The following is a 25,677-nucleotide window of genomic DNA, read 5'->3' as shown; positions in this document are numbered from 1 at the left end:
GGCTGCCCGTTGTACCCGTTTCCTAAATGTCCTCCGTGTTCTCAGTGGTATGTCGTGGGGAGCGGATCGCACCGTCCTATTTGGCTTATATCGGTCGATCGTCCGCTCCAAGCTAGATTATGGGAACTTCGTATACTCCTCTTCACGGCCGTCCATCTTACGCCACCTCAACTCCATACAACATCGGGGTTTACGGCTTGCGATCGGAGCGTTTTATACTAGTCCCGTCGAGAGTCTTCATGCTGAAGCCGGTGAATTGCCACTCACCTACCGGCGCGATATGCTGCTTTGTCGTTACGCCTGTCGGCTACTGTCAATGTCCGACCACCCGTCTTATCGTTCCTTTTTTGACGACTCTCTCGACCGTCAATACGGGTTGTACGTCTCTGCCCTGCTATCCCCTGGAGTTCACTTTCGTCGCCTCCTTCAGCACCAGAATTTTTCACTCCCTGCAACCTTTCTAGTGGGGGAGAGCCAAACGCCACCTAGGCTCCAGGCTCAGGTTCGCTTTCACCTTGGCCTCAGCTCGCCCCAAAAGGAGGTTACCTCCGGTTGGGTATACCACTCCAGTTTTGTCGAACTTCGTTCGAAGTTCATTAACATGACCTGCATTTATACAGGTGGCTCTAAGACCAATGACGGTGTCGGGTGTTCTTTTATTGTCGGGGCACAGAGTTTGAAATACCGGCTCCATGGCCATTGTTCGGTCTTCACAGCTGAGCTCTTTGCCCTCTACCAGACTGTTCTTTACATCTGCCGCCATCGACATTCTGCTTATGTCATCTCCTCTGATTCCCTGAGCGCCATCCAGAGCCTCAATGATACGTATCCGGTTCACCCTTTCATGCACCGGATCCAACGCTCTCTTCAGCAGCTGATGGACGACGGTTCTCCGGTTAGCCTTATGTCGGGTTCTAGCCATGTCGGTATCCCTGGGAACGAAGCTGCAGATGTCGTGGCCAAGGCTGCGGTCCTCCAGCCTCGGACAGCTTCTTGTTGTGTCCCTTCATCATATTGTAGCAGGGTCATTTTTCAGCGCATTTTGTCGCTGTGGCATGCCGATTGGGCTGCACTTACAGACAAAAAGCTTCGGGCCTTGAAACCTCTTCCCGTGGCTTGGACGTCCTCTTCACGCCCCCTCTCGGCGGGAGGAGGTCGTTATGGCCCGGTTACGACTACGACACTGCCGGTTCAGCTATCGCCATCTGCTGACGGCTGCGCCGGCGCCGTTCTGCACATCTGGGCAATTGCTGACGGTCCGCCACATTTTAACGTCATGTCCGAATATTAATACACTGTGTGTTGATCTTGGACTGCCATGTACTTTGGACGCCATTTTAGCGGATGACGCAGGAGCAGCTGCTCGCGTTCTTCGTTTTATCAACATGACAAACCTGTCTAAGGACATTTGATTATGCAGGTTTTTTTTTTTACTATGTCTTTTGTAGTATTGTCCCATTTAGCTGCTGTTTTAACCTTGTGCCTCCCGGTGCATTCCGAACTTAGCCTGGGCGCTAATGACCATTGTAGTTGTGCGCCCTAAAACCACAAAAAAAAGAGCCCACATCTTTAGGGAGTCACCCCTTCGTGGGTTCAGCAACACACTCGTACGCTACCGTAACCTCTTACCAACAGAAATCGGAACTCATTTTGCCAGGCTACGGTTTTCGAGTCGTCGACGGCCAACTGATATTCTCACCATAGCAGGAGAGACGCTTCAGGCGATGTCAAGCTATCAGCAAAGGCACTAGCGTCGGTCGTCTGCTGCCATAGCCCATTAACATTAGTTCCGTCGCACTATCATAACGTTCGCCTTAGTCCCAGTTAATTTCTGAGGTTATTCCATGCACTGTTGCTTGTCTGTTAGTACTGAAAACTCTACGCAATGGCAATTGATCTCGGTCGTTAACTAAAGGTCGTCGGCCACTGCGTTGTCCGTAGTGAGAGGTAAGAGAGGTAATGCCTGAAATTTAATACTCCCGGCACACTCTTGACACTGTGGATCTTGGAATACTGAATTCCCTAACAATTTCCGAAATGGAATTTCCCCTGCGCCTAGCTCCCAACTGCTATTCCGCGTCCCAAGTCTTGGCTGGCTTGGTTTTCATTGCGGATTCGGGTCATGCGGTAACGTATCAGTGGTCGAATTCAACATGGAAGACAAGGTGTTAGAAGCTCCACTGCCTATTAGTCGAAGTGATTTACTGTACACAATATCCACATTATGGTGAAAAAAGCACAGTATTATTTCAGAGATACAGAGGCGAGTGAGTTTACCGGGACTTACTCCAGTTCACTGCTACGAGCCCAATGTCGTCATAAAGCACCTGTGCGTAGCATGCAAGGAAGAAATTAAAAAAAAATTAAAGTAGCTTTCCCAATCTTTGCCAATATATGCTTCAGTATATTTACTTTAGCATTGTTAAATCTCAGAGTGATCAGATGAGTATGTTCCCCTAAATACATCGTTTTAAATAACAGAAATGGGCTTTAAATAATAAAGCTAGAAAGCCAAGAATTGTTCAGAATGCGCACATGCATCTCGCAATCAACTGTTGCAAGTCTCAACTTGCTCGGAGCAGTATTTTGGTCAAAATCCGAGTTTTCACGAAAAATTGGAGGAACTGAATGTTAGACTCAGAAAGATGAAAATTGGTATGAAGCTTCAGTCTGATATAAAAACATTAAATACGTTACCCCATTAAGTTAACTCTAATAGCTAGAAGTAATTTACTAAAAAATACATTTGGAACGAAAACTTCCTTATTTCTAAATTGATAAGTATTATTTATACTTACGATAGAAGGTTATGATTAGAGAACGTAATTGAAACAATTAAACAGTAAAGGTATAACATGTTTAAAGACTTTGATGCAAATATAAATCAACACAAGGCTTCTTAAAGTGGTAATTCAGAGGTCATGTGGTAGTGTCAGTTGCGTTCTAAAAATTCTAGACAGCAAAGCTTAAATGCAGTCGTGCCGACTTCACTCCATTCAAACAAAAATTACTAAGATTGTAAACCGATCCATGGTGGAGTTACTAAGTAATAAGCGTCCGAGAGAGCACCCATTTAGGTGCTGCGGCGGGCGTACGGCAGATGACGGCAGATTTTCCCTTCTGACGTCCACTGCGCCCATAAATAAATACGGCATAGGAGACAGTGATGCACCAATTCGCACATAGCAATCACACGGTCGGCGTGTCAAACGTCGGCTTACGCGCTGCCTCGGATGACGTCACAGCCAGGCTGCTACTAAAAAACGCGTGTTAGGTAAAACGAGAAAGTGAACTCGCGAGGACTGTACGCAGTGCTGGTTCGTTTCAATCTCTAAAAACGCTCACTTTGCACCGAGCTATCACTCTGTCCGCGTCAGTCAAACGCCAGCTTACGTACTGCCTCGGATGACGTCACAGCCAGTCTGTTGATAAATGCATATTCTCGGTACAAACAGTAAGTAAATCGCTCAGACTGTACACCGTTCTGGATCGCTTAGATTTCGCGGAAGTGGCTGTTTGTCTGCCGCCCTTAATGTTAACAAAGCTGTGAGGCAAGTGGTGAGATAATTTTCCACTTTTTGTGGTGAGCAGTTAAATTTGTTGTTTAGAAGTCAGGGCGACAGACCATTTCAATTGGAACGTACGTGGATGTTGCCTCTGAACTGACCATAGTGCTGTTTCTGATAGAGACATTATTATTTCTTTCCTTTCTCAGACGTTAGGTCTGGTTAAAAATGGAAAGTGACGCGGACCTTTTTCAACCGTGACTTCCTTTTAACTATACGGTATATGTTACATTGCATTTCGGAACTTTCGGGTAACTGAACATGTATCAATAATTACAGATTTCTGTAGTTCTATTTATAAGTTTGGATGTAGCTTTACTGCGTTGTTGTACTGGTGGATATTGTGTGGTATGACTCGTGTAGTTGATACTATAATTGGTATAATGTCAACTTTATCCTGATGCCACATGTCCTTGACTTCTTCAGCCAATTGGATGTATTTTTCAATTTTTTCTCCTGTTTTCTTCTGTATATTTGTTGTATTGGGTATGGATATTTCGATTAGATGTGTTAATTTCTTCTTCTTTATGTCTGTGAGTATGATGTCAGTTTTGTTATGTGGTGGTGTTTTATCTGTTATAATGGTCCTGTTCCAGTATAATTTGTATTCATCATTGTCCAGTACATTTTGTGGTGCATACTTGTATGTGGGAACGTATTGTTTTATTAGTTTAGGTTGTATGTCAAGTTGCTGATGTATTATTTTTGCTACATTGTCATGTCTTCTGGTGTATTCTGTATTTGCTAGTATTGTACATCCGCTTCTGATGTGATCTACTGTTTCTATTTGTTGTTCGCAAAGTCTGCACTTATCTGTTGTGGTATTGGGATCTTTATTAATATGCTTGCTGTAATATCTGGTGTTTATTGTTTGACCCTGTATTTCAATCATGAAACCTTCCGTCTCACGATATATATTGCCTTTTCTTAGCCATGTGTTGGTTGCGTCTTGATCGATGTGTGGCTGTGTTAGATGATACGGATGCTTGCCATGTAGTGTTTTGATTTTCCAATTTACTTTCTTTGTATCTGTTGATGTTATGTGATCTAAAGGACTGTACAAGTGGTTATGAAATTGCAGTGGTGTAGCTGATGTATTTATATGAGTGATTGCCTTGTGTATTTTGCTAGTTTCTGGTCGTTCTATAAAGAATTTTCTTAAATTGTCCACCTGTCTATAATGTAGGTTTTTTTATGTCGATAAATCCCCTTCCTCCTTCCTTTCTGCTTAATGTGAATCTTTCTGTTGCTGAATGTATGTGATGTATTCTATATTTGTGGCATTATGATCGTGTAAGTGTATTGAGTGCTTCTAGTTCTGTGTTACTCCATCTCACTACTCCAAATGAACAGGTCAATATTGGTATAGCATAAGTATTTATAGCTTTTGTCTTCTTTCTTGCTGTCAATTTTGTTTTCAGTATTTTTGTTAGTCTTTGTCTATATTTTTCTTTTAGTTCGTCTTTAATATTTGTATTATCTATTCCTATTTTTTGTCTGTATCCTAGATATTTAGAGGCATATGTTTTTTCCATCGCTTCTATGCAGTCGCTGTGGTTATCCAATAAGTAATCTTCTTGTTTAGTGTGTTGTCCCTTGACTATGCTATTTTTCTTAAATTTGTCTGTTCCGAAAGCCATATTTATATCATTGCTGAATACTTCTGTTACTAGTAATTGGTTGAGTTGTTGATTTGTTGCTGCCAGTAGTTTTAAACCATCCATTTATAGCAAATGTGTGATTTTGTGTTGGTATGTTCCAGTAATATGATATCCATAATGTGTATTATTTAGCATGTTGGATAGTGGGTTCAGAGCAAGGCAGAACCAGAAAGGACTTAATGAGTCTCTTTGGTATATTCCATGCTTAATCTGTATTGGCTGTGATGTGATATTATTTGAATTTGTTTGGATATTAAGTGTGGTCTTCCAACTTTTCATTACTATGTTTAGGAAGTGTATCAATTAAGGATCTACTTTGTATATTTCCAATATCTGTAGTAACCCTGAGTGGGGTTCTCTATCAAAAGCTTTTTGGTAATCAATGTATGCGTAGTGTAGGGATCTTTTAGTTTTAGCTTGGCATGTCACCTCAGCATCTGTTATCAGTTGCTCTTTATTATTATTATTATTATCGGGAATATTACTACATTTGTGCGTGTGAACTTTTAGTGTACACATTAATCAGTTAGAACTCAAAACTTTCGTTTATGATGATAGTTCCTGATCCTGCTGAGTAAATAGAGTGGAAACCTTTCTTTCAGTGATTACAAGAAGAATGTGGATTTGCAGACTGGAAACTATGGTCAGTATGTTCTCCATCTCTTTCCGGCTGACCTTAAAAATAGTTTACATGCTGCCGTAAAAGACGGCAGCATCAACATGTCCCTCCACAACATCTGACGTGAAGTAACAGAAATTAATTAAGTTTTAGCTTAAAATTTTGTGTATATTATCAAAATAAAATTTCAATCTGGATTTTTCTGGAAATATACGTATATGTAATACAGGTGGAAACTGGTGTTTTTCTTTTAAAACGTACTTGGTCCCTAGGAATTATGTGAACCTCATGAATTACATGTGGTTATTAAATACACACAAAGCGTAGAAGATAATATTAGATCAGGAATACTATTTTTCAGAGGGGGTAGCATTTTCGGTTTCGAGTCCACTTTCAATGAAATTGTTCCTACATCATTTGTCGGCTTGTGTAGGCAGTAATTAAAAGTATTTTGTATGAATCTTGAAGGATATTGAACCCTTCACAGCAATGCTTTTTATGCATGCCGTATAAAACTGTGCTACAAAAAGTTATTAAGGCGAAACCACTCACATTCGTAGTTTTTTTGCATATTCTTGAAATTTTTACAGCATCGTATTACAGTAGCTGTTCCGAATTTTTTTTAAATGTCAATTATGAAAAGTGTAGAAAATTTAACTCTCTTTAAAACTAATAATAGCGTTTTTTGCCTCAAATGCACTAGAAGCACCTTGCTGAGGAAAGCCTGAAAAAAGTGAAACTTCTGAGCGGTTTGCCCAAGATGACTGATAATACTAAAGGGGACAAGGCTGGATTTTTCTCGATAGTGTTAAATACATACAACATATCTGAAAATAAATATTACTCCAACTTATGCAGTCCAAATGCTATGTCTGCTGGGTTGTACTGAGTGTAGTTTGATTATATTGTTTCTCAAATGTAGATTGACACAATTATTCAACAGAACTAGGTCTGAAAATTTTCTCACGAAGTTCTTCCAACATCGAAAGCTGTATAAGTCTCAGAAATCTTTGCCATTGTGCCCTTTGGGATCACCAGATGGACAAGTTCCTTCTCCTCTGGTATGATACTGAAAGTCTTTTCACGTTGACCTCATGCTTTTTCATAATTTTAGAAGAAACTAATTTTATGATTGCACAGAGAATTCGAGAATCTCTTTTTGAAGCCGCAAATGTCTTTGAGACAGTATCGAAATCGGTAAACAAACGGCTGTCGACGTGGAAGAACCCTATAGGACATCGTACTAGAGGGCAATGAAGTTGAATGTAAAGGACTCAACAATAAATGCGCTGTCGTGAAATACATACGGCTTTCGATTTTGGAAGAACTTGATGAGAAGATTTTTTTAATCTAGTTGTCTTGACTGATTATGATGTCGGCCTCCACTTGAGAAACAATACAATCAATCGTCAGTCACTAGTACAAAATCAAATATCCTTCTCCAAGGCTTACCAGTGTACTAAAGTACGCCTGATACAAATCAAAGATATTTAGAGAGGCTCTAGTACAATTTGAAATTTTGCCGAGTTCTGTTCCACGTTGTGTTTTTTGTCTGGCATATTATGTGAAAAAATTTCGTTCATTTCGTGTGCATGGCGTAAGAAAAGTTATGTTTTAAGCATTTATTTACAGATTACCATTTCTAAAATGATTTTATATGATAATAATGAATTATTTATCATTTTAAAGTAACAGTATTCATTTACGTGGAATGGTAACCTAGAAACCAAAACAAAATATACGTAAAAAGTAAAAGAGCAATTGAACACACAAATCAATCAAAAGTAAAATAAATACGAAGATTAATAATAAATTTTAGATGTTTTAATGAGATATGCATTATGTACAGCTAATTTTCTAAAAATTGTATGTTAGACACCAGTTTTATTACACGTGGATGAATGTAGCTTGATATTATTACAAAATTGGATTATATAGTTTTCAAGAAAGTTAATTGCATATCAACTTTTATATGTATCATTGTTTTGAAGAAATTCCCTCCAAAACTAGTATGTCATACGACCGTTGGGGACTTTTCATCCATAAAAGTAATATTGGCCACAAACGAAAGCATGTATTGCATTATTTGGCTCCTTTACACACTCGCCAAGTTTAATCAAGATCTTTTATTTGACATATGGCAGTGTTTCCCTGTGAGTTTCCGTTGTGAGTCGATTGCTGGGATAACAAACCCACGTCCACCATGGAATTGCAGTTCGAATCCTCGTTAGGTTGCTTCCTTACTTTTTAGACGACCGTTCGCGTCGTTTATAAGCAGGACATCGTTTTGTCATGTGATAATAGCCCATCTTATGACAGACGGATCCATGAAATTGTATACAGGGTGAGTCCGGAGCAGAGGTACATTCTTTGATATGTGATGGTATTAGTGATTCTGAACGAAAAACTTCATGTGGACATATGCCCTATTGCGAATGGTTTCCGAGATAGAGCACGTTTAATATTCCTTTTGTAGATTTTCTTTAGTAACTCGAAAACAGCACACTCCAATGAAAATGTGTGTCAGCACCCAGTTAAACTGAATGAAATATGCTACAAAAGAAAGTATTTATTTTTTCTCTAGGACTAACGGTTTGCGCAGACACATCACGAAAATATTGAAAAATCGCCCGACGCACGTGCTCTGTAGCTTAGGTGGTTTTTGTAATCCAGTTTCAGGTATCAAATAACTTCCAGGAATTCAGCCAGGTAACACTCTCAGCGACCGCCGATGTTTCGGTCGGAGAACACCCCGTCATTTTCAAGGCAAACTGCAACGGACAGGCAACGTACATGCAAATTTAAAACCTCGGTACTCGGACTGATGCAGGAAAGATAACACACTCTGAACACTAGTGCCACCAAAGATGACCAAACTCAGACCTATCGATAGTGAGACTACGAATTCGCAGGTGAGGTAGCACTGACTCTGTGCTCCTTTTTTTTGACATGGGAGAGAGAGCCGGATTCCAGACAGAGTTTAAAAAAAAATCTCCATCCCTGTTAACGATGCCGCTCGCAAATTTAATCTGAAGTGCCTCCTTAATAACACTGTGCCAATAGCTGGACGTGCATGCCAATATCTCGGTGTTGTTATATAACATTGGGTGACCAGTATCCAAGCAATGTTCGGAAATAGATCTACTGGGCTGCTGTAATCGTGTGTGCCGTTTATGCTCATTACATCGGTCCTCGACGGTCCTGACACTTTGACCAATATATGCCATGCCGCAGCTACGAGAAATGCGATATACGCCCTCTTTACGCAGGCCAAGATCATCCTTAACAGAATTCAAAAGCGCTCAAATTTTATATGGAGGTGGGAAAACATATTTTACATCGTATTTCCGTATGATACGACCGATCTTGTTGGAAGTGTTTCCTACGTAAGGCAAAAAGGCGGTAGACTTAGGTGTCGACTCTGAATTATTAGTTAGAGTTAGTTTTTCGACTTGATTGACCACAAACGTCCTACATCAAAATGTTCGTCTCAAGTTCCTGTATGTTACTGTGGTACGTTATAAACAATGACAATGAATAATACAGAAAATATGTACATTAAAAGTGTTCCACCTCGCAAACCATTCGGAAGAGGGCATACATCCACGTCAAGTTCTTTATTCAGAACCACTAGTGCTGTCACCCGTCAAAACATGTACCTTTCCTCTTGAGTCACCATGTATATGTATTTACCAACCTCGCCGCGCACAACCATAACTGGTCTTGTCAAGTTCACTAAGGGCGTCTTCCCAGTGGAGTACACATACGATGAATGAGTCGATATCTTTTGTTGTTGGGTGCGGCCGATAAGCAAGTTGCTGCTGCTGCTGCTGCTGCTGCTGTTCGTGAATGTGCTGCGTGGTGCCCTCAAAGATGCCATCACGATAATAATGTTTTACGTGGCCTGGAGCAGCGCTCTCGGGAAACCGGTGTTCTTCATCCACAAGTAATGGACAAAGGTCACTCAAGGACTAGACATGTGCCACAAACATGAGACTCGATTCTTCAGACCGTTTGCCAATAACCTCGTCAAAGTAATCGTGATATTTCAAGGCAGTACCAGATATCTCAAAGACGGTTGCATGATGAGGAACAGCACTCATATCATTACATGTTAACTCAACCTCAGTGGCCAGAAGACCGCATTTGACGAAACAAGTTTGTGAACGGGTTTAGCACCAAGTGGAAGACAACGAATATTTTATATATAACCTGATGGACTGATGAATCTAGCTTCACTCGTGAAGCTATTTTCAACCTCCACAACAGTCATTATTGCTCGGAACACAACCCACATTGCTTTCAAGCACGCTTTGGCATAAACCTGTCAGCTGGAATCGTGGTAGAAGTACTTCTGAGCTTATTAGGCTTACCTGACATGCGTCCCTGTATCGTACGTTTCTTTGCTACACTTTACTTGACGCATTAGATGAAGTTCGCACTTTTTGTTTGACGACAGCTGTGGTTTCAGCATGATGATGCAACGCCACTCTTTGGAATCAAATTGCGTAAATATTTAAATGAAGCATTGCCCAGGAAATGGATTGGCCTTTGGAGGTCTAATGTTCTGGCCTCCACGTTACACGGAACTTAATCCACTAGATTTTTATTTGTGGAGACACATAGTAACAAATTTGTAGTACATCACCCATTGATGTACACGATCTAATAGCTCGCGTGCATTCCTCTTCAACAATGGTCGATGCATGTGAGCTGCGTAGGGTCCAGAGAAGCATGACCCTGCGAGCAGTGAAGTGTTTGGAAATGCAAAGTGGTAGCTTTGAACATCTCTAAAGTGAAAGTACCTCGTACACGTATTTACCGGCTCTGTGAAGACAAGCTTGGAAATGAAATGTCGAGAAGGGAACTATTCTGCGTAGCATAATGTGAAAGCTAGTGTAGCCCGCGTATTGTGTTTCTGTACCTTGCTGTTTACTGGTCATGTCACTGTAATTCCTATGATTATCTCTTGGCTCTTGGAAAAAAGAAAGAGGTCGTTTACGTCTCTATCAGGTTCATGTTATGTTTACGCTTATGCTCTTCATGGGTGTGCTGCCGAATATGATAGTCTCCACTACACGATATTTCCGCGACCCATCTGGCCGCCATCTTCAGGTGCGATCGCTGAGTACAGAATGTTATGTTGTAATGTTTAAATAACCGTAACAGTTATAGAAATACACAAGTTACTGCTTTGTGGAGGCATATACTGAATAACATTTGATGCTTTAACTGAAAAAAAAGTGCTTGGCGCGAACGCGACTCGAATATCGGCGAGTCTGTGTACCCCTTCACAGCGATATTGCCCAGTGGGACTGAGTTTATGGGACAGCACGAGTACAGCAGACAGTTAATGCTACCTGTGCTTGACAACCGAAGGTTCAATCCCGTTTCCGGCCATCCTGATTTAGGTTTTCCGTGATTTCCCTAAGTCGCTCCAGGCAAATGCCGAAATGGTTCCTTTGAAAGGGCCGACTTCCTTCCCCATTCTTCCCTAATCCGATGAGACTGATGACCTGGCTGTTTGATTCACTCCCCCCCCCCCCACTCCCCCCCCCCCAACTCAACCCTGTTCTTGCTTACGCTGTGCGTTGTTACAGCGTTGCCAAGGTCTTAATTTTTAAATCACGTTTCTATTTAGCCTATTGGAGGGACTAGGTTGAAATTGACACTAGAATTGGGATGAGGAATCGCATGTCGACTGCCAAGTGTGGCATTTTTTCGCTACCCCGCTTGTGTATTTTTTTCTCTGAGTGTATAGTGTAGTATGACCTACTTTACTGGAGACACACTGTCCTTGCACCATAATTCAGTGATGATACTGATTCTCTGAAATGTTTTTGTGTATGTAGTACTCACACGATTTAATCAGACGCATTCATGTCATGTAAATCGGTAATTACAGTTAGCATTCATAGGAATTCACGATTCCAGTTACCAAATACCACGAGATTTAGCATCACTTTGATACGTTCTACATCTGACAGGTGCTACTACCTCTATGCAGAAATTTGACTTGTTGATGAAGGAAAAATTTCATCTTCTATTTTCGATTCAGGTAACGTGTGTATTGAATGCAAATGTTAGTCAACTATGGTGAGGGCATACATAAAATGTTACGCAACTAACGAGTAAGTAAGTACAGAGACGCATACTTCTGCGTTCTCAACTTCAGTGAATTGAGAAACTTTATAGTTTTCCAAGAAATACAGGGTGATTCAAAAAGAAGACCACAACTTTAGGAATTTAAAACTCTGCAACGACAAAAGGCAGAGCTAAGCACTATCTTTCGGCGAATTAAGGGAGCTATAAAGTTTCATTTATTTGTACATATGTTCGCTTGAGGCGCTGTTGACTAGGCGTCAGCGCCAGTTGATGCTAAGATGGCGACCGCTCAACAGAAAGCTTTTTGTGTTATTGAGTACGGCAGAAGTGAATCGACGACAGTTGTTCAGCGTGCATTTCGAACGAAGTATGGTGTTAAACCTCCTGATAGGTGGTGTATTAAACGTTGGTATAAACAGTTTTCAGAGAATGGGTGTTTGTGCAAAGGGAAAAGTTCTGGACGGCCGAGAACGAGTGATGAAAATATAGCACGCATCCAGCAAGCATTTGTTCGCAGCCCAGGAAAATCGACTCGCAGAGCTAGCAGAGAGCTGGAAATTCCACAATCAACTGTATGGAGAGTCCTACGAAAAAGGTTAGTTATGAAACCTTATCGTCTGAAATTGTTTCAAGCACTGTTTGCAGCTGATATGATTAAAAGAATCGATTTCTGTGATTTTATCCTGGCTCAAATGGAAGTTTCAAAGATTGTGTTTAGCGATGAAGCAACTTTCCACACTAACGGGAAAATCAACCGTCACAATGTCTGTATATGGGGCACTGAGAATCCGCTGGAAACAACTCAGTATGAACGTGACTCGCCTAAGGTGAACGTTTTCTGTGCCATTTCAGCCAATAAAGTTTTTGGTCCCTTTTTCTTCGAAGGTGCTACTGTAACTGGACTACAGTATCTGGAGATGTTAGAGAATTGGCTGTTCCCTCAGCTCGAACAAGAAGCACAATAATTCATATTTCAGCAGGATGGAGCGCCACCACATTGGAACTTATCTGTCCGTAACTACCTGAACGTCAACTACCCGAGGCGATGGATCGGCCGCCAGGCAGCCCGTGACAGAGCACTTCATCGCTGGCCTCCAAGAAGCCCTGATCTTACCCCCTGCGATTTTTTTTTATGGGGGTATGTTAAGGATATGGTGTTTCGGCCACCTCTCCCAGCCACCATTGATGATTTGAAACGAGAAATAACAGCAGCTATCCAAACTGTTACGCCTGATGTGCTACAGAGAGTGTGGAACGAGTTGGAGTATCGGGTTGATATTTCTCGAGTGTCTGAAGGGGACCATATTGAACATCTCTGAACTTGTTTTTGAGTGAAAAAAAAACCTTTTTAAATACTCTTCGTAATGATGTATAACAGAAGGTTATATTATGTTTCTTTCATTAAATACACATTTTTAAAGTTGTGGTATTCTTTTTGAATCACCCTGTATCACGGTGCATTTATTAAAGTCAGTGTCATTAAAGACTAATACGGTGCAATGATTTTCAGTGACGAACATTGTGAACAGACATACAAGGAATGGACTTACTAATGACGTGCAAGCTCCACGTTACTGCAAGTGTAACATATGAAAGCACTCGCCACTCACCACTCAAACGCTGTTATTGGCCATCAGAAGTATGTGTCATGTCTAATCCAGTGTGTAACCGACTAGATTCTGTGAAATACTTTCCAAGGTTTGAAGTATCACGGAATCATGTTAATACACGCGCTGGCTGGCATTAGCCCCTAAATGATCTTATTCCATTTGTTTTGCTACTTAACGTTTATATTCTAATTCATATCTCGGAGCAACGCTGCACAGTTTGATGTGAAACCTGCAAACTACTTGGAGTGAGAACAGATAAACAAGCGACGTTCCGTCTCGCCTACGCAGTTATCGCCAGTGCCCTGCGGGTGGAATGCAAATTGTGTACTACTATCACCACCTCTGACAGGACAAGATGCAGTGTGCTTAATTGTGCGTTAACTTGGAATGTTACACGGTATGGTCGTGTGCATAAACAGTTCGTGCCACTCCTAGAATATTAATCAGCGCTCCGAGTACAGTGAAAAGTAAAATACATTAAATTCAGACTTAAGCAACGAAAAAAACTATATTTTATGCTGAATGACGTGTCGTTGATATTGCATCCATTGGGGCAGACGATTGTACAGGGTGAACATTAATAAATCTGGCAAATGCATGGACTGATTCCTCGGTGGAAATGGAGGGAAGAAGGTCCTTTGACTAAGTGTCCTGAACTTGACGGTGTGCGTGTGCGTGCAAAACAATGTACAGAGCCCCGTCGCTTCCGCGCCGCAACAGATGTGCAAAGTGTCCTCCATGGATTGCAGGTGATACGGATGGTAGCGGCTGTCATGCAGGACACACATTATCGAACTTTGGCTCACACCATTTTGGCGGGCCACTTGCCTCTTGCCTGGGGCTTTTACTTGGGTTCGTCCCAGTTACCTGTAGAACAGGGTCCTCCAAAGCTGGTTACGAACAGTCGCCTGTCTGAAAGTACCCTTGATCTCACAAACACCTAAAAAGGGCTTCAGATGTTGCGTGCTGTGGATGCTCCTGGGAGGGTACTTGTTTCAGAACGGCCAAGTTTGTGATTGTTCTACAATTTTAATTTGACGCAAAACAGACTTTATAATAAACTTCATTTTGGACATTTGGCCTCTTACTGAAGCAATATACAAAACTTCACTTTAATTGAATTACATAAACACGAATAAGAATCATGTTTTGCCTCCGCAACCAAAATCATAGACAGCAGGCACGGTGAAATAATCAATGGTAAACAATCGTTCTTGTTTAACCATATCTCAACAGACTAGTAACACTGTACACTTCCAACCCAAAGCTACACAGTCACATAATACCACGAACTCATTAAAAAACAAGATCTTAAAGCTTAATAAAACTGAACTGTCCACATAAAAGTCCCCAGTGAAACATACTTACGCTAAAAATGCAAAGTGGGACCACCAAGGTCGCAGAACTGGCACACAGGAAAAATAACAAGTTGAACATTCATTAAAAATATACAAATGATCGTTTTCATTTGCTTGCCCGTACGTAAACACCATCCCGGCGTGTTCCCGGCGTGAGTACCAGAGAATTCTGCTGCTTACAGTAAGCTCACATGACACTCTTTCCTCCATTTCCAGGAATTCCTCCCTGTATTTTGTCGGTTTTACTAATCTTCGCCCTGCATATATCAGTACATATTTTTTTCCTCAGTAGTCTTAGAGCACCACCTCTGACTGCCTTCTAACCAAATTAACTCTTTTTTCAGAAATAAATCGTGATTTTATAGGTCTACTGTTATCCGTACGACTGTTATTACGTTTCATGTTCACAACACTCCTGAATCACTGTCCGAATGTGGGCTACTCACTCACCTTCACCTTCTTCATGTCACTTCTCCTGCTCCATTAACAGCAGTTGGTAACCTCTGGGCCACCTGAAAAAGTTATATACGAATAGGAGCGTCCTTCTCCAAGTTTCGGTTCGTTGCCTGTGGGACGTGGGCGAATGCCACGACATAGCTAGTCCAGCCACAATTTCAAGCTATTCCCACCATTTGGCTTCACGAGGAAAAGCGATTTTCCAACCTCCATGTTGTCCAAACTAAGATGTAATGCAAAAAAGAGAAAAAGGATAATTCTTACCTGTGATTCCTGGATTTTTGTGAGAGATGTTCCGTTCGATACTCACTTTCATAACAAAAATGGAACTATTTCAAATGACAAATTCTAATACGTAACTATAGATATATGAATTCGTAACTATTGCACATTATTTAAGCTACTCATATGTGGCAAAAAGTTAATGTTTTCTACATATGTTTCACTTACGTCTTTACGTGAGTTCAGCAATTCAGGTAGGTGCGCAATGTAATCACTTCACTTGCAACACTAGTGCAGCCTTTGTATAACGTCTTCATTTTGTCTGTAGGACGATTTTACATAAATCAACACTTACTTTCAAGACACTGTCCATTCCGTTCAACTGCTCTTCCAAGTCCTTTGCTGTCTCTGACTGAATTACAATGTCATCGGCGAATTTCAAAGTTTTTATTTCTTCTCCATGGATTTTAATACCTACTCCGAATTTTTCTTGTGTTTCCTTTACTGCTTGCTCAATATACAGATTGAATAACATCGGGGAGAGGCTACAGAACTGTCTCACTCCCTTCCCAACCACTGCCTCCCTGTCATGTCCCTCGACTCTTATAACTGCCATCTGGTTTCTGTACAAATTGCAAATAGCCTTTCGCTCCCTGAATTTTACCCCTGCCACCTTTAGAATTTGAAACAGGGCATTCCAGTCAACATTGTCAGAAGCTTTCTCTAAGTCTAAAAATGCTAGAAACGTAGGTTTGCCTTCCCTTAACCTAGCTTCTTAGATAAGTCGTAGGGTCAGTATTGCCTCACGTGTTCCAGTATTTCTATGGAATCCAAACTGATCTTCCCCGATGTCGGCTTCTACCAGTGTTTCCATTCGTCTGTAAATAATGCGTGTTAATATTTTGCAGCTGTGACTCATTAAACTGATAATTCTGTAATTTTCACATTTGTCAACACCTGCTTTCTTTCGGATTGGAATTATTATATTCTTCTTGAAATCTGAGGGCATTTCGCCTGTCTCATATATCCTGCTCACCAGATGGTAGAGTTTTTCAGAACTGGCTCTACCAAGGCTGTCAGGAGTTCTAATGGAATGTTGTCTACTCCCGGGCCTTGTTTCGACTCAGGTCTTTCTGTGCTCTGTCAAACTCCCATTTCATCTTCATCTTCATCTACATCCTCTTCCATTTCCATAATATTGTCCTCAAGTACATCGACCTTGTATAGACCCTCTATATAATCCTTCCACCTTTCTGCTTTCCCTTCTTTGCTTAGAACTGGGTTTCCATCTGAGCTTTTGCTATTCATACAAGTGATTCTCTTTTCTCCAAAGGTCTCTCTAATTTTCTTGTAGGCAATATCTATCTTATCCCAAGTGAGATAAGCCTCTACATCCTTACATTTGTCCGCTAGGCATCCCTGCTTAGCCATTTTGCACTTCCTGTCGATCTCATATTTGAGACGTTTATGTTCTTTTTGCCTGCTTCATTTACTGCATTTTTATATTTTCTCCTTTCATTAATTAAATTCAATATTTCTTCTGTTACCCAAGGATTTCTACTAGCCCTCGTCTTTTTACGAACTTGATCCTCTGCTGTCTTCACTACTACATCCCTCAAAGCTACCCATTCTTCTTCTACTATATTTCTTTCCCCCATTCTTGTCAATTGTTCCCCTATGCTCTCCCTTAAACTCTGTACAACTTCTGGTTTAATCAGTTTGTTTAGGTTCCATCTCCTCAAATTCCCACCTTTATGCAGTTTTTTCAGTTTTAATCTACAGTTCGTAACCAATAGATTGTGGTCAGAGTCTACATCTGCCCCTGGAAATGTCTTACAATTTAAAACGTCGTTCCTAAATCTCTGTCTTACCAATACATAATCTATCTGATACCTTCTGGTATCTCCAGGATTCTCCCTTGTATACAACTTCTTTTATGATTCTTGAACCAATTGTTAGCTATGGATAAGTTATGAACTGTGCACAATTCTACCAGACGGTTTCCTCTTTCATTTCTTAGCCCCAATCCACATTCACCCACTATGTTTCCTTCTCTCCCTGTTCCTACTCTCGAATTCCTGTCACCCACGACTATTAAATTCTCGTCTCCCTTCACTACCTGAATAATTTCTTTTATCTCATCATACATTTTTTCAATTTCTTCATCTGCAGAGCTAGCTGGGATATAAACTTCTACTACTGTAGTGTCTATATTGGTCACAATAATGCGTTCACTATGCTGTTTGTAGTAGCTTACCCGCACTCATATATTTTTTTATTTATTATTTAACCTAGTCAAGCATCACCCCTAATAGATTTTGTATTAATAACACTGTATTTCTAAACATTCATGGTGGTGTCTGTTCTATATCGTGTCTCCCTACCACTTCCGCGCAACGACGCTCTGAGCGTGTTTTTTTTTTAGGGAATTGACTAGTTTGAACCTGGGACCTGTTGCTGGTAAGGAGACGCCAGACCACACATGACATGTAGAATTCAGAAGAGTTCAGTGAGACTAGCGATGGTATAACCAAATACTTAATGATCTCAGCGTCAGCTCCACTGCACAACCTGTAAAAGAATCCTAATACTAACTAAATTTAGTGGAAGGGGTTCAAGGCTTTCCTATTTTTAGTTAGCTGGTAAAATAACGTCAAAGAAGCAGTTAAGTTTATCATTGGACATTTTATTCTACTCTCAAAAACATCGTTTCTAAATTGCACTATTGATAAAAGGAAATGTTTTAATACAGGATGGTAAAAACCAACTGCGTTAAACAAAAATGTGAACGAATATTCCCTAAATGGGTTTCCAAGTTCTACAATGGATCGAAGGATGACCTATGCCATATCACATCTATAATCTAGGTTTAATTTAAGTTTCGCAAAAGAGAAAACTATCAAAATGGTCTACAGTGACCCTCAAGTATCTTTAATTACTTATCTAACTTGGCGTAAATTACAGTGGCTGATGTGGCTTATCAATAACTATATAAAAGAAAAATCATCGCGTTTCAGATCTGTTCTTCACGTGGCAAATGTGAACACCATGAGTTTTAATGAACGATTGACACTAGTATTACGCAAAAAGGGGGTGTAACAGATGAGACTTCTGCAGTTCTGAGTGAAGCCTTATGCGCTCAAAAATGCGGCATCGCGTGCGTTCATTACCTTGTCGGTGTTTAAGCAGCGTCAGGGCGGCAGCGGCCGGCGCAGCAGCCATCCAGCTCGCCGTCTTGGAACCAGCTCTCCTAACTTCTCCTTACTACAATTTACCGAAGTTAGTTTGAAAAAACTATCTGGCTATGTTTTCATCTGACCAATCAGGGTCTCAATGTTAACCTTAAGCTCCGCCTACAAAAATTCTGTCCATCCAATGAGAAATGTTATACTTTTCGTGGTGGGGCAATGTTTTTAAAGTTTGCAACGTAACAGAGACGCTAAAAAGTCTCACGCTAAAACGTGCGGGTGGTGTGGTCCTTTTAGCGTTATCGTAAGATCTATACTGTTTTTCTGGAGGGCTCTAGCCTTTAACATGGGCTGGGGGGTGGTCCTTGACGTAACAGAGACGCGAAAAAGCCTCACGCTAAAACGTGCGGGTGGTAGACTTAGCGGTGGGCTAGCGACGTGGGTGTCCACTCCGTCCGTTATCGTAGGGCCTTCTAGCGTAACACGGTTCTGCTCTCGGCTTCTGTCCTTGTTTCTCTCCTCGGAACTGCGTCTGCCTCACGGTGGGAAGGTACGACATGCATTTAGGAATTCTTGTGTTAGTCTGTGGTATTCCATTTGCTCACTCATTACTCGTATTACTTTGGTTAATTTAATGTCACGATTTATTCGGAGCTATGTGACATACTACTGGATTTGCTTATCATGTCAGGGTTTTCATGGAAGGTGTTGGATTTGTGTGACACCTTACATATTCACCTGACTAGAGGTCTTGTTCGTCCTGCCACTGAACTTCACCAATTTCCACTATATCTGACCTATCCATTTCCCTTTTTTTCAATTTTCTAACGTTCCTGCCCGATGAAGGGATCTAACATTCTGCACTCCGATCAGCAGAACACCAGTTTTCTTTCTCCTGATAACGACGTCTTCTTGAGTAGTCTCCGCCCGGAGATCCGAATGGCGGACTATTTTACCTCCGGAATATTTTACCAAAGAGGACGCCATCATCATTTAACCATAGAGAAAAGCTGCATGTTCTCGGAAAAAATTGCGGCTGTAGTTTCCTCTTGCTTTCAGCCGTTCGCAGTACCAGCACAGCAAGGCCGTTTTGGTTAATGTTACAAGGCCAGATCAGTCAATCATCCTGACTGTTGCTCCTGCAACTACTGAAAAGGCTGCTGCCCGTCTTCAGGAACCACACGTTTGTCTGGCCTCTCAACAGATACCCCTCCGTTGTGGTTGCACCTATGGTATGGCTATCTGTATGGCTGAGGCACGCAAGCTTCCCCACCAACGGCAAGGTCCATAGTTCATGATGTAAAGACTTGTCGTGGTGATGCCTCCTTATGGAGAAGGAGCACAGTTCGATAAGTGGCTAGAAAGTGAAAATAACCGTAAGTGCCCTTGTACCACATATCGTAGAGTCTCTGGTAATCTGCTGTACTGACAGCGTCGGCACTCGCAACTCGTCGTTTATCACCAGGTGTCTTGGAACTCACGTATAGCACGGTGTGCTGCCGATTGATGAGACAGAGCTATTGTCGACGAAGACTTGTTGGATCTTGTCGATGGTAAATGAACTGGCAGAAGGGAATATGCACGAGGAGAGATGCAGTTCACTGAACAACTTAAAGAAGTGAATTGGCATATTCTTTTTTGTGCAATACGTTTGTTTGCTGTGATCTTCACTGTCCCCTTCCTCAAGTACTTGAGTGTGTTGAAACTACTACGTGTGATGATTCATTAGGAATTGCATTCTATCCAGCGACGATTTGGGATACTGCCATTTTTTATGACCTGTCATTGTGGCCGAGATTTCGTTACCTACTGGTTGTATTTTCTTGTGGAAGTATTGCGGCAGAACATATTTTGCAGATGGTCTCCAAGCCGAATTGCTTACATTTTCCCAAAGAAGATCACATTTTGTTGTTGAGTTACCGTAGGCTAACTAGTCTGTTTCATATGCAGCAGCTATATTGTGTTGGAAATAAAAATAAAAGATGTTGGTTGGTGCTGCATTAATCACATCTTACCTCAGCTGTCATATGCATTATGGTCAGTTTTTAGGGCGCAACATTGTCACCTTGTGTTGTACTTCGGTCATATATAAGTTTTAGTTTTTATTGTGCTTATTGTTTACGTCTGCTACTAATTGTGTTAACTTTAGTTGTAGGCGTGGCTACTGTACGTAATAGCACGCTTTGCAAGCTCCCGTTTCCAGAGTGAGCTTTAAACTATCCTTATCTGCGGTAATCACTCTGTTTTGAGTCCGCAGTTCGTGGACTAGTGGCTAGCGTTGCTGCCCCTGGATCACGGGGCCCCGGTTTCGATTCCCGACCGAGTCAGAGATTTTCTCCGCCCAGGAACTGGGTGTTTGTGTTACCCTCATCATCTCATCATCATTCGGGTAGTGGCGCCACTGGAAATGGAATGTCTGGAACTTGTGCGAGCGCTGATAACCACGATGTTGAAGGCCCCACAAACCGACATCACCACCACCCTGTTTTTGAAAGAGCTTTGCTTCCACTGCAGTTATACTGTCATGGAGGCTTTTACATTTTCACTTCCATTTAATTCTGAGGCCGTAATACATTTTTCAGGAAGCTCTTAACAACGAAAAAAATACTATTCTAAAACATCAGCCTGGTGGAAACTATGTCATTATTCAGATTTATCGAGGCTGTGAAGGGAGCCAGAGGAAGTCGTGACAGTGCGATTCGCAGTTGCAGAATTTCTCTTGGAAGAAACACTGAGAAGCGTTCGTTGGCACCTGTTAGCCGAGAAAATGTCTGGTATAAAAATCAGTGAAATGATACGTGTGCTGGCATGTACGATGAAGAAATTATTACACTCTATGAAGGGATAAAAAAAAAGCTGCGCACCCCGAGGAATTATCCTAATGGGACGAAAATCGGTAGATGCGATGTACACGTACAGAAGAATAAATGATTACAGTTACAGAAAAATGGACCTTTTATTCAGGAGAAGGAAGGCAAATTGAGCGAGTCAGTATCGCGGTAGTACATCTGGCCCTTGTGCAACCTGTTATTCGGCTTGGTACAGTCTGATAAAGTTCTTAGATGTCCTCCTGAGGGATATAGTGCCAAAATCTGTCGAATTAGAGCGTCAGACTGTCAAATTCCGAGCTGGTTGGATGGCCCTGCCCATAATTCTTCCAACCTTCTAACGTGGGGAGAGATCCTACAATCCTGATGGCCCAAGTAGGGCTTGACAAGCACAAAGGCCACCAATAGTGTCTTTCGCGGTATGCGGGCGGTCATTACCTTTTGAAATGTAAACCCAGGTTGGCTTTCTATGATGGACCACAAAACAGGGGTGATGAATATCGAGGACGAACCGCTGTGCTGTAAAGGTTCTGTCGATGAGAGCTAAAGGGGTCCTGCTACGAAATGGCAACGCAGGCCATTACACCTTCGGACAATTTAACACAATTTCCCTCAGGAGAACATCCAATAACTGTGTCAGTCTGTGCCAAGCCGAATAACTGCTTGCTTAAGGGTAGATGCCGAGCCGAATAACTTCTTGCTTAATTACCAGATATGGCCCACTGCGTTATTATTTTGCTCAATTTATGAACCTCTTTCTCTTGAATAAATCATCCACCCTTTTTTTTTAAAAAAAAGCTTATAATCATTGGTTAGACTGTATACCACATCCACTGATTTCTGTCTTTTTCTTATTTGCATTTCCAGTTTTACGGATTTATTTTCACATCAAATCGAATTTCAGCTATCACCAAAGATAATTACTACTAAAGTCTATAATGAGGTGTAGAAGATATATTTCAGCATAAAAATAACGACATAATACACAACGCACGACTCGCGCGTCACCTCCATTTCACTGTTGTGCAGAAATATTTAACCGTTTGGGGCACTTTGAGGACAATATCACCATCCCACCTTTCATTTACGCGGCATGTAGATTCTTCCACTGGAAATCAAAGGGTGGCCTGGCGTGTCGGTATTCGTTTCCGAAGCTGAATGGGGTCATCAGGCAGCCTGCACAGCCGCAGAATGCTTTTGTACCGCACAGAGCTGCTCTACTTTGCATATTTCATTGATTTCAGTGCGTCATACACCAACATAATTTGTATTCACTCTTGTTAAACCGAACAACCAGACATTAAATATATGTTAACTTGGGAATAATCAGAGCCACATGGTCTAAGGGGGCGAGGGGGGGGGGGAGGGTGGAGAGGGAGAGGGGGGAGGGAGATTCAATTGTACCGGCGCATTCTTGATGCAGAGATGTGATGAAAATCTCTCGCATTTGCAGCAGGCCGACAGCGTTTACCCTCGTAGCACTAATGGGGTGGTGGTGGATGTGGCAGGGATGAGGCTACTGCAGGGCCATCTTTTGAAAATACTGCAATCTACTCAGTTGTATTTTAAAATTTTCGAAAAAATATCCATCATTTTTTAATGAACTAGAAAGGTCCATTTTTCAAATTTTTTAGTTGAAGTTAACCCAAAAATGTAAGCCTTAGGAGTAGATATCGTTCCAGGATGCGTGTTTCATCTAATTTTCAGGTTCAGCACCTCATTTACACGTCAGTATCTGTTTAAATAGCGTGTTGTGAGTAAAAGTCAATTACTGTTAACGAAGTTTGCAATTGTATAATTTTTTTTGATTAGCATAAAGTACCCCCAGACGGTAGCACACATTACTGAAGGCGTGTTCATATTGTTAAGTGTGAGATAATAGATATTTACAAGTTCTGGACCCTACTTACACATCAGTATGTACGGACTTCCAGCATGCTGCATGTGAAAAACAGGTCCGAAACTTGTCTTGTAATTGAAGTAACTGGTTGTAGCTTCGTCATAAGTTGCACTGAGACGTATCTATTTTTTATTTATGGATGGTGACTAGTATCGGAGGCCTATGCCCTTTTTTAAGTCATCGTTACTGTAAGTGTAACAAATATAGGGATAGCCAATTACACAAATTGCAGTTGCAGTAATCAAAGCGGTATATGATCGACTTAATAACAGCAAGTAACACCACATGGGACAGGACATTGGTGTTCTCTTTCTACGTATACGCCGAAATTTAAGGATGGCCAGGTGCATCCAATCGCTTCATTGAGGGCGTGGTCTTTAGCGGCGAATACCTGCGTTTGTAGTGCGACCTTCCGATCTTGCGATGAGCGAAGGAAATTTGTGGAGAGCGAAGGGGCACTGGTGGCCAGCCTGGTGTTACAATACCCGTCAGTCTTCGGAACGGATCGATGGCAGCGTGGTGTGCGGACAGCATGGGACTGCCGATCAAGCAGCATCTTTGTATATTGACGTCAAACTCATGAAAAAAAGTAATTTTTTAACAACGACTGTACCTCATCTCCCTTACAAATCCAGTAAATACGAGGGTTGCCCAGAAAGCAAAGCACCACATTTTTTTCCGGGATCAGAATTACACACACGAAAGACTGGTGTTTTCTTTACACACCCCATTTTTACGCGTAATCTCCATCTCGTTCTATCCACTTCCTCCAGCGCGAAACAGGGGCTTGTGTGCCCTGTCGGTACCAATCCTTCTCCCGGTGACGGAGCCAGTTCTTTTCTTCGTTGTGTGAATTACCTCCTCTTCCACAAATGACATCCTCTAATGGCCCAAAAGAAATGTAAGTCCTAGGGGGCTAGGCCAGGGCTGTAGGGGTGACACTGTCCGACTCTGTTCTGCGATATGTTCAGCAGTTCTCAGACTTGCGTGGGGCCGAGCGTTATCGTGTTGCAGCAAAACATCTCCTGGGTTTCTGTGCGGCCAAAGTCGCCGGAAGCGTGTCTTGAGTTTTGTTACTGTGTTGACATATCATTCTGAATTAATGGTACCGACTCTTGGCATCACATCAATGAGATTCACGCCTTCACAGTCCCAGAACACGATAAGCGTGACCTTACCGGCGGAAGAAGTTGATTTGAACTACCTCTTCTGTGGGGGGTGGGAATGGCTCCATTCCATCGACTGTCTTTTTTTTTTCTTTTTTGGGGCTCAAAATCGTTAACCCAGGCTTCATCACCTGACACATTCCGGGACAAGAAGGCCTCCCCCTCAGCTTCAGAACGTTGCAACAAATCAAGACAAATTTTTATGTGCGCTTTCTGGTCAGCTGTTTGACACTGTTAGACCCACCTTGCACCCACTTTTGAATATCCAAGAATGCAGAGAATTTCATCCACACTCCCTTTGATGACTGACAGATGCAGCTCCAACTGCAGAGTCGTAATGCGTCTATCTTCGCAGCAGTTCGCTGCAACATGTCAGGTGCGACAGCCGTGGATGATCCCTCGACCGCTGAAAATCGTAGAGCTCCGCCGAACTGCCTTCTGATGACCTCACCCTCCTTGCCCGGCGAGTTACTGTACTTCTGTCGACAGCAGATGCTCCATAGACTTTGCACAAGCGTTTATGAGTATTCCCCATCGTTTCTTTCCCTGCAGTGAGAAATTCAACGACGGCACGTTGCTTGTAACGTACCCCACCTATGGTCGCCATTTTTAAAATGTCCACAGCTACGCTATCTGTCGGAACTGACGGAAGCTTGGCGAGCTCACTCAGGAGTCTTCTAATCCACGAGGCTTCTAGTAATGTATGCGTAACGTCTCACATCCATGGCATTGCTTTCAGCTTAGAAAGAAAATGCGGTGGTTTACATTCTGGGCAACCATCGTTTGTGACGTGCACCTTACTTTCAAAGCTCTCGCGAAGAAACAATAGGAGAACTGCCCCCATTCACGACTAGTGAATCGTCATTTAATGCCACGTCATTGGCCTTCCAGTTGTGTCCGTCCGAGCTTATGAGGGCAAATGTGATCAGCACCACTTTCAAATGAAACTTTTCTCCACCATTTCACTTTCGTAAGTCGACTCTCGTAGCTGGATGAAG

Source organism: Schistocerca gregaria, chromosome 2 (genome assembly GCF_023897955.1).
Source record: "Schistocerca gregaria isolate iqSchGreg1 chromosome 2, iqSchGreg1.2, whole genome shotgun sequence".
In the NCBI taxonomy this organism is placed as follows: Eukaryota; Metazoa; Arthropoda; class Insecta; order Orthoptera; family Acrididae; genus Schistocerca; species Schistocerca gregaria.
This window is presented reverse-complemented; position numbering follows the sequence as displayed.